Here is a 12,203-nt window from a genome sequence, read left to right as displayed (position 1 = left end):
TTTTTAAACAAATAAAGTCAAATTTAAATAACTGGAGAAATATTAAATTGTTCATGAGTAGGCAGAGCCAATATGATAAAAATGACAATTCTACCTAATCTATTTATTCAATGTCATTCAATTAAATTACAAAACAATTATTTTATTGAGCTAGAAAAAAAATCAAAATTAATCTGGAAGAACAAAAGGTGAAGAATATCAAAGGAATTAGTGAAACAAAAGTAGAAGAATGATATTGAGCAGCACCAGATCCTAAACTGTATTAAAGGCAGTAATTATCAAATATATCTGGTATTGGCTAAGAAGTAGAAAGGTAGCTAAGTGGAACAGAGTAGACATACAATACACAATAATAAGTGATTATAGTAACATTGTGTTTGACAAATGTTAAAATTTAAGCTTTTTGGGGTAAGAATTCACTATTTGGTAAAAAAAAATTGTTGGGAAAACTGGAAAGTAGTTTGGTGGAAATTGTGTATAGACCAATATTGTACACCATTTACCAAGATATGGTCAAAATGGATACATGACCTTGATACAAAGGGAGATATCTTAAGTAAATTAGAAAAACATGGAACATTATCTATCAGACTGTGGATGGGACAAAGATTTATGAATAAACAAGAGACAGAGAGCATTGTGAGATATAAAATGGATAATTTTGACTATAATAAATTTAAAAAGTTTTGTACAAATAAAACCAATGTAGCCAAGATTAGAAACAGAAAACTGGGGTGGGGGGTGTGATAGTAATGGCATTTAAAGATTCCCCCTGTATTGGCTTGGTTTTCAAATTGACTGTGTTAAAACCCAGAGTTTGTTAATCCCACCTGTGGGATGGGCTTGTTGATGTGAAAAGAAAGTCCTGAACTGGGAGGAGCTGGTGAGGTAGATTTGGAGAGACACTAGAGAGAGGCGGAAGATCTTTTTGGAAGCAGCACCTCGTGGAGAGAGAGAGACTAAGAGAATTGCTGGTGGCCGCTTTGAATTGCCCTGGACTTTTGAGACCTGCCCCCTGAGCTGCCAAGGACTGAGGAGACATGGCTGTTTTGCTGGTACTTTGTCTGTTTTGATGTTGTTTTGCCAGATTTGTCCACTGGTGAAAGACAGTCCTTTTGTTGAAGAAGTCCTGGAACCTGGCTGTTCGCTAAGAAGGCCTGCGACTGTCCTGCAGACAGAGAGTGAATACTGTCCACTGGTGAGGGACAGTACTGTTGTTGCAGGGGTCTGGAGACTGTCCTGCAGACAGAGTGAATACTGTCCACTGGTGAGGGACAGTGCTGTTGTTGCAGGGGTCTGGGAGCCTTTCTGTTGGTTCAGAAGCCCTGAAGAAGGATTTTCTTGTTGTATGTTTACAGAAATCCTGGGAGAGGGCTTTGCTAATGTGTTCAGGGGTTCTAGGACTGTTCTACAGACAGAGGATGAATTCATGAAGGGACTGGCAATGTATCTTATGGCCTTGCTAAGCCTTGTCTCCCCAGGAACTAAGATTGCTGAGAACTTGCCTCATGTCAAGATGAAGAAAAGACCTCCATTTGGGTTCTAAGTGCTGTGTTTAAACTTGATGTAACTCTGGGGTAGATTCAATTGTGATCCAGGGGTGGGGAACTTTTGACCTTATGTTTGGTAACTAATCTCCATTTAAGAAGAGGGGCTTTGTGGTGGACTTAATTAAGGTATAGCCTAGGGGTGGAGAAGTATTTAGAACAGAGACTTTGTAATTGATTGAATGATTGGAAGGTCCTGGGGTGGGGTAGTACTTGGAGATTATTTAATCACGCTTAGTAAATGCTGTATTTTGAATGATGTCATGTTTTGATCTTCTCTGTTCTTGGTTTGTCACTGAATAAAATAGAGAGCACCTATGCTGGTATTCTGAACCTGGGAAGTTGCCTTCTTTTGGCATTACATTACAGGGGGGAGGGGACCTTTCTAGACAGTTTCTCAGATATAGGTCTTATATATCAAATATATAGAGAACTTTGTCAAATTTATAAGAATATGAGTCATTCTCCAATGGATAAATAGCCAAAGGATCTGAATAGGTTATTTTTGAAGAAGTCAAAGCTATACATAGTCATATGTAAAAAATTGCTCTAAAATCATTATTGATTTGAGAAATTCAAATTAAAACAAATTTTGAGATATCACCATTAGATTGACTAAAAGGATAGAAAAGGAAAATGACAAATGTTGGAGGGGATGTGGAAAAATTGGGACTCTAATATATTGTCATGGAACTGTGAACTGATCCAACCATCTTGGAGAACATTCTGAAATTAAACCCCAATAATTATAAAACTGTTTGTATCTTTTGACCCAGCAATATCACTACTAGGTTTGTTTCCCAAGATGATTAGAGGAAAAGGAAAAAAAAAAAACCTTATGTGTCCTAAAATATTTATAGCAGCTCTCTTTTTGGTGGCAAAACCCCAGGAAATTGAGGGGATGCCCGTCAATTGGAGAATGGCTAAACATGTGTGGTTATGATGGAATGCTACTGTGTTGTGGTTGTGATGGAATACTATTGTTCTGTAAGAAATAAGCAGGTAAATCTTAGAAAAATATGGAAAAACTTGCATGAAATAATGAAGAGTGAATTGAGCAGAACCAAGATAGTGTCACATATAGTAACAAAAACATTGTTCAGAGAATAACTATGAACAACTCAGTTATTCTGAGTATTATAAATACTAGAATCAACTACAAAGGATCTGTGAAGGCTGATGCTAGCTACTTCCAGAGAAAGAACTGATAAATAGAAGTATGCATAGTATGATTTTACGTGTATCTAAATTTATATAATCTGTGTTAAATGGTGGCCTTTCTTGGTGTGGGATGGGGAAGGTGGGAAAGAGGAAAGGAGAGTTTAGAATTTAAAATGTAATAAAAAAAATGAACATTGCAAAATTACAAATAACAAGTGTGACTCCAAAGCAGAGATATGTGAAAACATCTTTCACCACTTTATTTTTTTTGGAGAGGTGGAACATCCATAGGTAGGAAACATTGCATATATTTCCAGATTTTTTTCTATTTGTTGACCAGTTTTGAGGATTTTTTCCTCTTCTTTGTTTCATTTTTTTCCTCTATTATTTAAAAATATTCTTTGTTATATGGAATGTCTGTCTGGCAGTGGGGCTAGGAGAAATTTTGATGATGTAAAACCAAAAGATATCAACAAATTTTTAAAAAGATAAAATAACAAGGTGATTTACATAGGAAAATAAAAAAGGAATAAAATCACTCTCAATCTTCCTTCCTCCTACAGACAAAAGGCTTATAATCTCATCCAATGTTGGTGAAAATAAACACTTCCTGGGGACAACCCAATCAAGTGAGAATCATAGGATATGAACCAATCATATACAATCATAGATTTATAACTAGAAAGGATCTTAGAGGCCATGTACTAAATGATTTCTCCAGAATCACATGGCTAGTATGTGTCAGAGGTCTGATTTGTGCCTTTTTTTTTTTTTAAAGCAATCCGAGTTAAGCAACTTGCTCAAGGTTACAGGGCCAGTAATTTCTGGGTGTGGTGCTAAGTATCTGAGCCCGGATTTGATCCTCAGGTCATCCCGACACTGGAGCTGTGCTCTTACTTGCTGAGCCACCTGGCCGCCCCTAAGCAATTGGGGTTAACTTGCTCAAGGTTACATGGGCCAGGTGTTTCTGGGTGGGTGCTAAGTGTCTGAGCCTGGATTTGATCCCCAGGTCATCCCGAGACTGGAGCCGGTGCTCTTACTCGCTGTGCTACCTGGCCTCCCCCGATTTGTACCTTTCTGACTCCAAGTCCAGCACCTCTATCCACTGTCATGTTGCTTCAAAACTTGAATTTCAGTATTGACATAATCATTTCCCACAGTTCTTTGTGGTATTTACTTTGACTATGGCTTTAGGCTATCAGCTGCTTTCAGCCCAAATCTCAATTCAGTTCAACTCAACAAGGATTGATTCCACATCTAATATTTATTATACATGTATTAATCATTTCTTGTCTTTTCTGGAGCTTCAATATACCAAGTACGGTCTTCAGTGTTGGCATCTCCTGCCTAGGAGACCACATCACCTTTTTTGTCTCCAGCTACCTGTAATCTTGAAAGACTCTCTGAAAGACCACATTTCATGGGATTCTGATGCCTGGGGATTCCCTCAATGAATGATAGTTACCTTTGTGATCCAATCTGGTCATACCCAGATTGCCAGAAATGGAGGTGCCCTGAGGGGCATTTGGAGCATGTCCAGACTGCCTAACATGGAGGACTCTGCATCCCCTATTACGTAGGCAGGTGTAGCCTCCTTTGATTAATTTACTGATGTCTCTAAAACTGGCAAGACTGAGCTAGTCACTTTTTCTTTTTCTGCTACTCTTTCTCTTGTGCTTTTTCTGGTTCACACTCTTTCCTGTATGCTCCTTCTTCCTTTTACACATTCACCCACAATGTGCACCATGAACTGAACTATTGAGAGGGGAAGGAGTTCCTTCCCTTGCTTTCCCTCTCTTTTACCCTGGCTCCAAGAAGGTTCAGGGGTGTTTGTCTCTGATTAATAATTCCTATTAATTAGAGGTTTCCAAAATTAGAATAGAATGATAAAGTAGTAAATTCTTTATCAATGGGGATATTTAAGTGGAGGGTGGATGACTACTTGTCAGGGAAGTTGTAGAGGTGATTCTGGTGAGGTATCAGTTGAAATAAATTATCTTGAAGGTCCTTTCAAATTTTGAGATTCAATGATTCCTAAAATACCATCTGCCCTCTCTAGGGGAAGAGACTCATGGGAGAAAGTTGAAAGAGCTAATTAATACTTTGGAGACTCAGCACTAGGCTGGCTTTGAAGTTACCTTGGGGTTTGAGTAAAGATGGAGATTGGGTAAAGGAGGGTAGGACAATTATAGGAACAACATTCATTAATTTAATAAATATTAATTAATTACCACATGCTAGCTAGATTCCAAGGAAGACTCAAAGATAAATAAAACTTAATATTTAACTCCTTGATTAGACACATGAAAATTCAAACAACACATTCACATTATAATAGGAATTTGATTTGGAAGGGAATTTATTGATATATACATATGTATACACATATACATACACACACATATATATATATACATATACACATAGATAGCCATAGATATATAGATAGATATAGATAAGGAAATGGAAGCCCAGTAGGTTAAATGATGTTTCCAAGTTCATATAGGAAGTAAGCAGCCGAGCCAGGACTCAAAACCAGGTCTTCTAACTCAAAATCCAGTGCTCTTTCCACTGCAGGACATCTAAGGGCACAAGAGAAGTACTCTGATTCCACATTTGCTTCAAATCATAGCTCACAAGCCATAACAGATGTATTTACTTAAGGTATACTTACTAGGACATATTCTCCCACAAATCATCATCATCAGTGAAGATTGTAGACACAAATAGGGATCACACACACAGGGCACACCTATCATAGGACAGTCCCAGTGCTTTCTGATAACATTATTAGGCTGCCCTCACCTGACCTAATTCCTGCTGAGTGTTACACCCCACCCCACCCTAGCTTTTCTGGCCTAGTGATAATTGCCAGGCATTGCTCTTGGGCTACAGCCTAGCTGTTATCATTTCGGTGGCTACTGGTTGTAGGGCCTCTTCTGGGCATTTTCCCAACTGAAAGAAAGTCTACTGCAAAAAAGTTAAAAGTTACTACTTTTAGTTAAAGTTACTACTGTAACAAGGTTACCAGATATGTAAATTCTTTGCTTAGGCAATTTGTTATTTTTTGAACACTCTCTTTGTTTTATAAAATTCCTTACTGTAAGTAAGGTGAATTTTGGTGTAAGGTAGATTTTTGTAATTTTTTAAAGTTCAGTTTCCCAGGATTCATGATCATAACAATTTCTTGCTCCCAGGTATGAGTTCACACAATCATGGTTCAAAACATCTCCATCACTTACTCAGCATTATATAATGATAAATAATATAAACATCCACTGTGGCTGTGTAGTGAGATACAGGGATGAGGTGATTTAAACTTGTGTGGTTATTACTGGCCATAAGCCTTCTTTGTCTGTTGCCCTATAAAGGAGGTGGGCACTGGTCAAGGGATGGGGAACCTTAGGGTTGAATGCACAAGCTGGAATGCTGTGCATGCCTCAATGGCCCTCACTGAGGACTGAGAGGATTTAGGGAGGTGCAAAAACTGTGCCTGTCTCTATTGACCCTATTGAGACATAGGGGTAGTTGCCCCCCCTTCTTGTTGGCTCCTGTGAGAAGAGTGGTTAGGGAATACTATAGGAGCTGGTTCTCCCAGCAACCCTCTGAGAAGACTGGACCAGAATAAAGCTGATTTTTAACCCCTCCAAAGCTGTCTGCTTGTCTGACTAGATCAAGAGTGAACCTGTGCTAGCAGTTATCCTGTGTGCTGTGTTTATTTGTCTTATACTTACTCTTAGGGTTTTCATTTTAAAACATACCTGTAGTAACACATATTTTACCACTAGGAAAAAAGTGGCAAAGAGCCTAAGGTCAAGGGTTTTCTTGATTCACATATGGACCACTTAGCTCACTCTGAAGAAAAAAGAAAACAAAACGCCAGTTTACAACCACAAACTACATCCACAGCTAGCAAAATTCTCACAAATGTTATGAAAAAGTACGCAGGGGTGTCTAGGTGGCACAGTGAATAGAGCACTGGCCCTGGAGTCACGAGGACCTGAGTTTAAATCCAACCTCAGACACTTAACACAAAAACTAGCTGTGTGACCTTGGGCAAGTCACTTAACCCCAACTGCCCTCCAAAAATAAAAAAAAATAATAATAAAAAGGATATTATTGAAAATAGGGGCAGCCAGGTGGTTCAGCAAGTAAGAGCACCGGCTCCAGTGTTGGGATGACCTGGGGATCAAATCTGGGTGCAGATACTTAGCACCACACCCAGAAATAACTGGCCATATAACCTTGAGCAAGTTACTTAACCCCTTTTTTCTTTTCTAATTTATTTACTATTAGTTTACAACATTCAGTTCCACAAATTTTTGAGTTCCAAATTTTCTCCCACTCCTTCCCCCCCACGGTGGCATGCAATGTGATATAGGTTCTACATATACCTTCATATTAAACATTAGTCAAGTTGTAAATAAGAATTATAACCAATGGAATGAATAACGAAGAAGAAACAAAATGAAAATGAGAGAGAACAAGTAGTTTGCTTCAATCTGCATTCAGACTCTGTAGTTCTTTCTCTGGATGTGGACAGCTTTTTACCATCATGAGTCTTTTGGAGTTGTCTTACAACCTTGCATTGCTAAGATGAGCCCAGTCTATCAAAGTCAGTCATCACAGATATGATGTGTCTGTAATTGTGTACAATGTTCTCCTAGTTCTGCTTCCCTCAGCTCAATAGTCTTTGAAGAAAAGATTAAAACTTAGTGAAGAAAATAATTTAATCCTAAAACATATGTGGGTCAAAAAGCAGATAATACAAATGAGAAATAATTTTAACAAAGAAAATAACAACAATGAGATAATATACCCAAACTTTTCAGATGCAGCCAAAGCAGTTCATGGGAGAAATTTCATTTTACTAGGCAATTTCATCAACAAAAAGAGAGAAAGAATGGATCAATGAATTGGGCAATTAATGGAAAAAGCACTAAATTAAAAAACCCAACCAAACACAAAACCAGAAATTCTGAAAACAAAGATATAAAATTAAAAACAGGAAACCAGTGACTTGATAAATAAAACCAGGAACTTAAAACAAAAACTAACAAAATAGAGAAGCCTTTGGTTAATCTAATAAAAAAGAGAAGAAAACCACATGGTAAATATTACAAGTGAAAAAAGAATACATAAAAAATGAAAAGAAAATAGAGGAAATTATTAGTAATTATTTTGTATACTTATATACTAATTGAACTGATAACTTAGAAGAAATGGATGAGTATATATTTAAAACAACAACTCCCCCCACTCCCCCTTCCTGGATTAACACAACAAGAATTTAAATTACTTATCTCAGAAAAAGAAATTGAATGAAAAGACTCCCAAAAGGGGAGAAAATTCAAGACCAGATGCATTTATAAATTAATTCTATTAAACAAAGAATCACTAATTTCAATGTTGCAGAGGATTAGGCACTTTCTCTGATGTTTTGTTGCTGTTGTTCAGTCCTTTCAATTCTATCTGGTTCTTTAGGACTCCAGGCCTGGTGCTATATCCACTGCACCACCTAGCGGTCAATAAATATTATCTCATTTGATTCTGTGAGGTTATTGCTGTTGAGTCACGTCCAACTCTTCGAGACTCCTTCTGAAGTTTTCTTGGAAAAGACACTGGAGTGGTTTGCCATTTTCTTCTCCAGCTCATTTTATAGATGAGCAACTGAGGCAAATAGGGTTAAGTGACTTGTCCAGGGTCACACAGCTAGTTAAGTGTCTGAGGTCACATTTGAACTCAGGTTCTCCTGTCTCCAGGATGGGCACTCTATCCACTTCACCACTTTTCTGATCCTTACAATCTCTCCATCTCCAAAATAGGAATTATGCATGAGAGAAAACAATTTCAGCTGTTTTTTGGTTTAAGACACCAAGGTGGCGCAGTGAGTAAAGTGCCAGTCCTGGAGTCGGGAGGACCTGAGTTCGGTTCCGGCCTGAGACACTTAACACCACCCACACAAAAATACTAGCCGTGTAACCTTGGGCAAGTTACTTAACCCCAATTGCCCTCCAAAAGGCAAAAAAAAAAAAAAGACACCAAGAAACCTAATGCACTAACAACTTGATGAACTAACATCAGAAAAGGCTAATAATACTTAATGTGCTCACTCAGCATCCCCTCCCCTAATTACCCACCATGCTCTGGCAGGGCTGTAGAAGTCAAGTCATAGACTTGCAACAGAACTCAGTTCTCCTTCCTTTACCTCTTCCCCTATGCAGAAAGCCAGAAGCTTCCTATGTCTGGGACAGAAGTGAGGTAGCTATTTGTGAAAGATAGGATAGGTAAAGGAATAGTTTTAAGCTAAAAAAAAAAAATCCACCATTGGATGGGTAAGCATGAGAGGAAAATTAAAAAGGAAAGTAAGAAAGGGTAAAAATCTGGGATCAGGGGTGGGACCAGGGGGAGACGAGATGGGTAATAAAAAGGAAATAGGACATTTCACTTATAAATCACAAGTATTAGGCAAATGCCCTCCCTTTAACTTCCTCTTTCTCAAACTGTAAAGGGTGGGTGGGAGTAGGAGACTTCCGGGTCCTATGAGCAACAAGATGGAAGACTAGACATTTTCTCTGATCTACATGACCTGTCAAACCTCTTTTTTTTTTTTTTTAAGCAATAGGGGTTAAGTAACTTGCTCAAGGTTATGCGGCCAGTTATTTCTGGGTGTGGTGCTAAGTATCCGAGCCCAGATTTGATCCCCAGGTCATCCTGACACTGGAGCCAGTGCTCTTACTTGCTGAGCCACCTGGCTGCCCCTGTCAAACCTCTTTAAAACAAAAATTATGCACTAAAGATAAAGCAACTTTAGCTGTTTCTATGTTCCAGGAATTCAGAATCTGAAAGTAATAATAATTAAAAAAACAAACAAACCCAAATCTATGAACTGATACCTACCCTTGCTCACTTATCACTCTCTTCTCCCCACCAGACTACCAGTAGTGAGGCTGCATTAGCTGACCCAAAGATCTGACACTCGGACTTCCAACGAAACCCAAAGACCTGAGAAATGGATTTGCAACAAAATCTAACTCCATACCCTATTTCCCCTTCTATATTTCTAGTGCCTGGAGATACCATCTTCAGGCTGCAGAAGTTTGCTTGGGCTGTGACAGCCAAGCAGGGCTGTAGTAGGCAGCATTCTGTCATGCAAATTATCCCTGCAAGAGAGCAGAGGAACAGATCTAAATGTGTCTGGGCTAGAAAGAGAGCTCAAACCCATACCTCAATCCCTTCATGCTTCCAGAATTGGAGAGTCACCCTTAGAGTACCAATGGCAGCTCTTTGAACTGCCAGTGCAGGGCCTGAAAGCTGGGGAATAGAGAGAGCAGGATAGGGTACTGAGGGAAAGAGCTAAGCATTTTGCTGGGGCCAGGTCTGTCACTTGGAGCAGAGACCTAGGTTGGTGAACCATGAATTGCCAAGTACAGGAGAAGGCTGAGACATTTGAAATCCAGATCCTAGGGCAACCACAGTCAGAGGGGAAGGAGTCAGACAGAAAGCAATAGGGGAAAATAAAGAAGAAAAAGTGCTGAAATTACCAAAGATCTCAGCAAGAAGAAAACGGAAAGATCCTTAAATAAGAAGATAAGCCAACAACAAAAATATTAACAACAAAAGGATATATGGCTTCCAGATCTAGTAAACAAGTTCATGTATTTATGAATAATACATACAGGAAAATTATCAAACACTTGATGAGACAGAAGACCCTGTGGAATATGAGATCATGGAACCACAACTCAGTGTTCCCGAGTGGTTCAAAAGAGAAATGAGAATTATGAATGCAGAATTTATGGCCTGCCCAGAAAAATAATGGGCAGAATAGAAAAATTAGACTCTCCAATGGCATGTGTCACCAAAGAAACAAAAGAGAGAAGAAACTGGGAATGCAAATGCAGAAACGAAGGTCAATTTAGAAAGAAAGAAGCAAAAAACATTAAAATTAAAAGAAAATATGTTCACTATATAAGCAAAACATAATGATCTTGAAAGCAAGATATTTAGAGACAACCAAGTATCATAGGTCTCCCAGAAGAACAAAAAATCTTCAATCATAGTGAAGGAAATAATGGAAGAGAACTACCTAGAACTTCTGAACATAGAAAATGAAATACCAATGGAAAGAATTCACAGATCACCTCCAGAAAAAAACACACAAACCAACAACCCAAAGACACAAACATAAGTCTACAAACTCCAAAACACATACTGGTTAAATAATTCAATTCAAAATTAGTTCTGTAGTTGATCAGAAGAATAACCTTCAAATATAAAGGAAAGGAAATTCAAATAACACATACTATTCTGTACCCACCAGAAAATGGAGGAGGAAATGGAATAATGTTATGAAGAGCATTGGAGTTTGGAATGTAGCCAAGTGAACCTTTCTTGTAAATCTGAGCTTTATTATAAAGGAAAAAAGATGAATGTTCAATAACAAAGAAGCATTTGAAGCATTCTTAGAAAGAAAACTAGACCCCAAGAGAGTATTTGCTTCTTGTATCATTCCAGAAAACAGAAATATGGGAGGGGTGAATAAATACAAGGACAGAAACAGCAAAAATGTGATAGTAGAGGGACCGGTAAGAGATTTCTTTTTAAATGTACACAAGGAGAAAGGGTTGAAGGTGTGTAATGGAAATGCAAATTTAAAGATCTTCCCTGCCCTTTGGCCCTTTGATAGGCTTAAGAGACTCTGAGAAACTTCCTTGATTTGACAATATACTCTGCCTCCTAATAGGCTGAATGTGGTCACATGGAGCCTGTAGCAGGAGGCTTGGTTTTCAGGAATGCCCACACCTTGATACTCTGTGATTGGGCAGTGGGTCAAGAGGGTGGTTACATTCTCTGACCCAGGAGAAGGCTATATAATCCCTGATGTGAGGCTTTGCTTTGGGGCTCATTTTGAGAAGTGTTCTGTGATTTGATCAGGTGAGACTCTGGGAAGCCGTTGTTGAGAGCCCCCCGGCTTTGAAAAACCCAGATGTTGATTTGGTATGGATGTAATGGTTGGACAGTTTGGAAACCTGTCTACTTGATCTGTTTCTCTGTCTTGATAATTCTGTCTGTATACTCTGAAGTTCGGGGTACTGACCTTTTTCCCCTGAACTAGGTAAACAATACATATTTGACTGATTAAAGTAAGGTTGTTAACCAATTTTGAGTTGCTTTCCTTTAGCAAAGCAGATCTAAGAACGTGTGTTGGCAGCCACCCTGGGGATGCTGGGGTGCTTGCTGATACAAGGTGGAACTACAGTATAGGTAACAGTGAAGAGACAGGTCTGGGGCATTATGGATAGAACCTGGTAACACTACCGACAGATAAATCAGTGTTTTTTGGTGGGACTACATTGCAAAATAGGAGAGTGAGAGAGAGAGGAGTGGGGCAAGAGCACAAAGAAGAGGGTCATAGGTCAAATTGCAGGTTAACAATGAGTAAGGTTGTAATGCGAATGTAAATTTTAAAGATCTTCCCTGCCCCTAGGCTAA

At 38.7% G+C, this 12,203-nt stretch overlaps 1 long non-coding RNA gene across 2 annotated transcripts in view; it reads right to left on the bottom strand.

Annotated features, from left to right (window-relative positions):
- Positions 1-5,043: 5,043 nt before the first annotated feature.
- Positions 5,044-12,203, bottom strand: part of LOC138151479 (uncharacterized) — a 19,802-nt gene continuing 12,642 nt past the window's right edge. For both annotated transcript variants that reach the window (XR_011165833.1, XR_011165832.1), the window contains 2 exons: positions 6,470-6,563; positions 5,044-5,290 (listed from right to left, as the gene is read on the bottom strand). This is a non-coding gene — a long non-coding RNA (uncharacterized lncRNA). The remainder of the gene's footprint in view (positions 5,291-6,469; positions 6,564-12,203) is intronic.

This window comes from Petaurus breviceps, unplaced genomic scaffold, assembly GCF_028583685.1.
Source record: "Petaurus breviceps papuanus isolate PSGF00001 unplaced genomic scaffold, PetGlider_PUasm1.0 90897, whole genome shotgun sequence".
NCBI lineage: Eukaryota > Metazoa > Chordata > Mammalia > Diprotodontia > Petauridae > Petaurus > Petaurus breviceps.
Note: the sequence above shows the minus strand (reverse complement) of the source record. Positions and strands in the feature narration are given on the sequence as shown.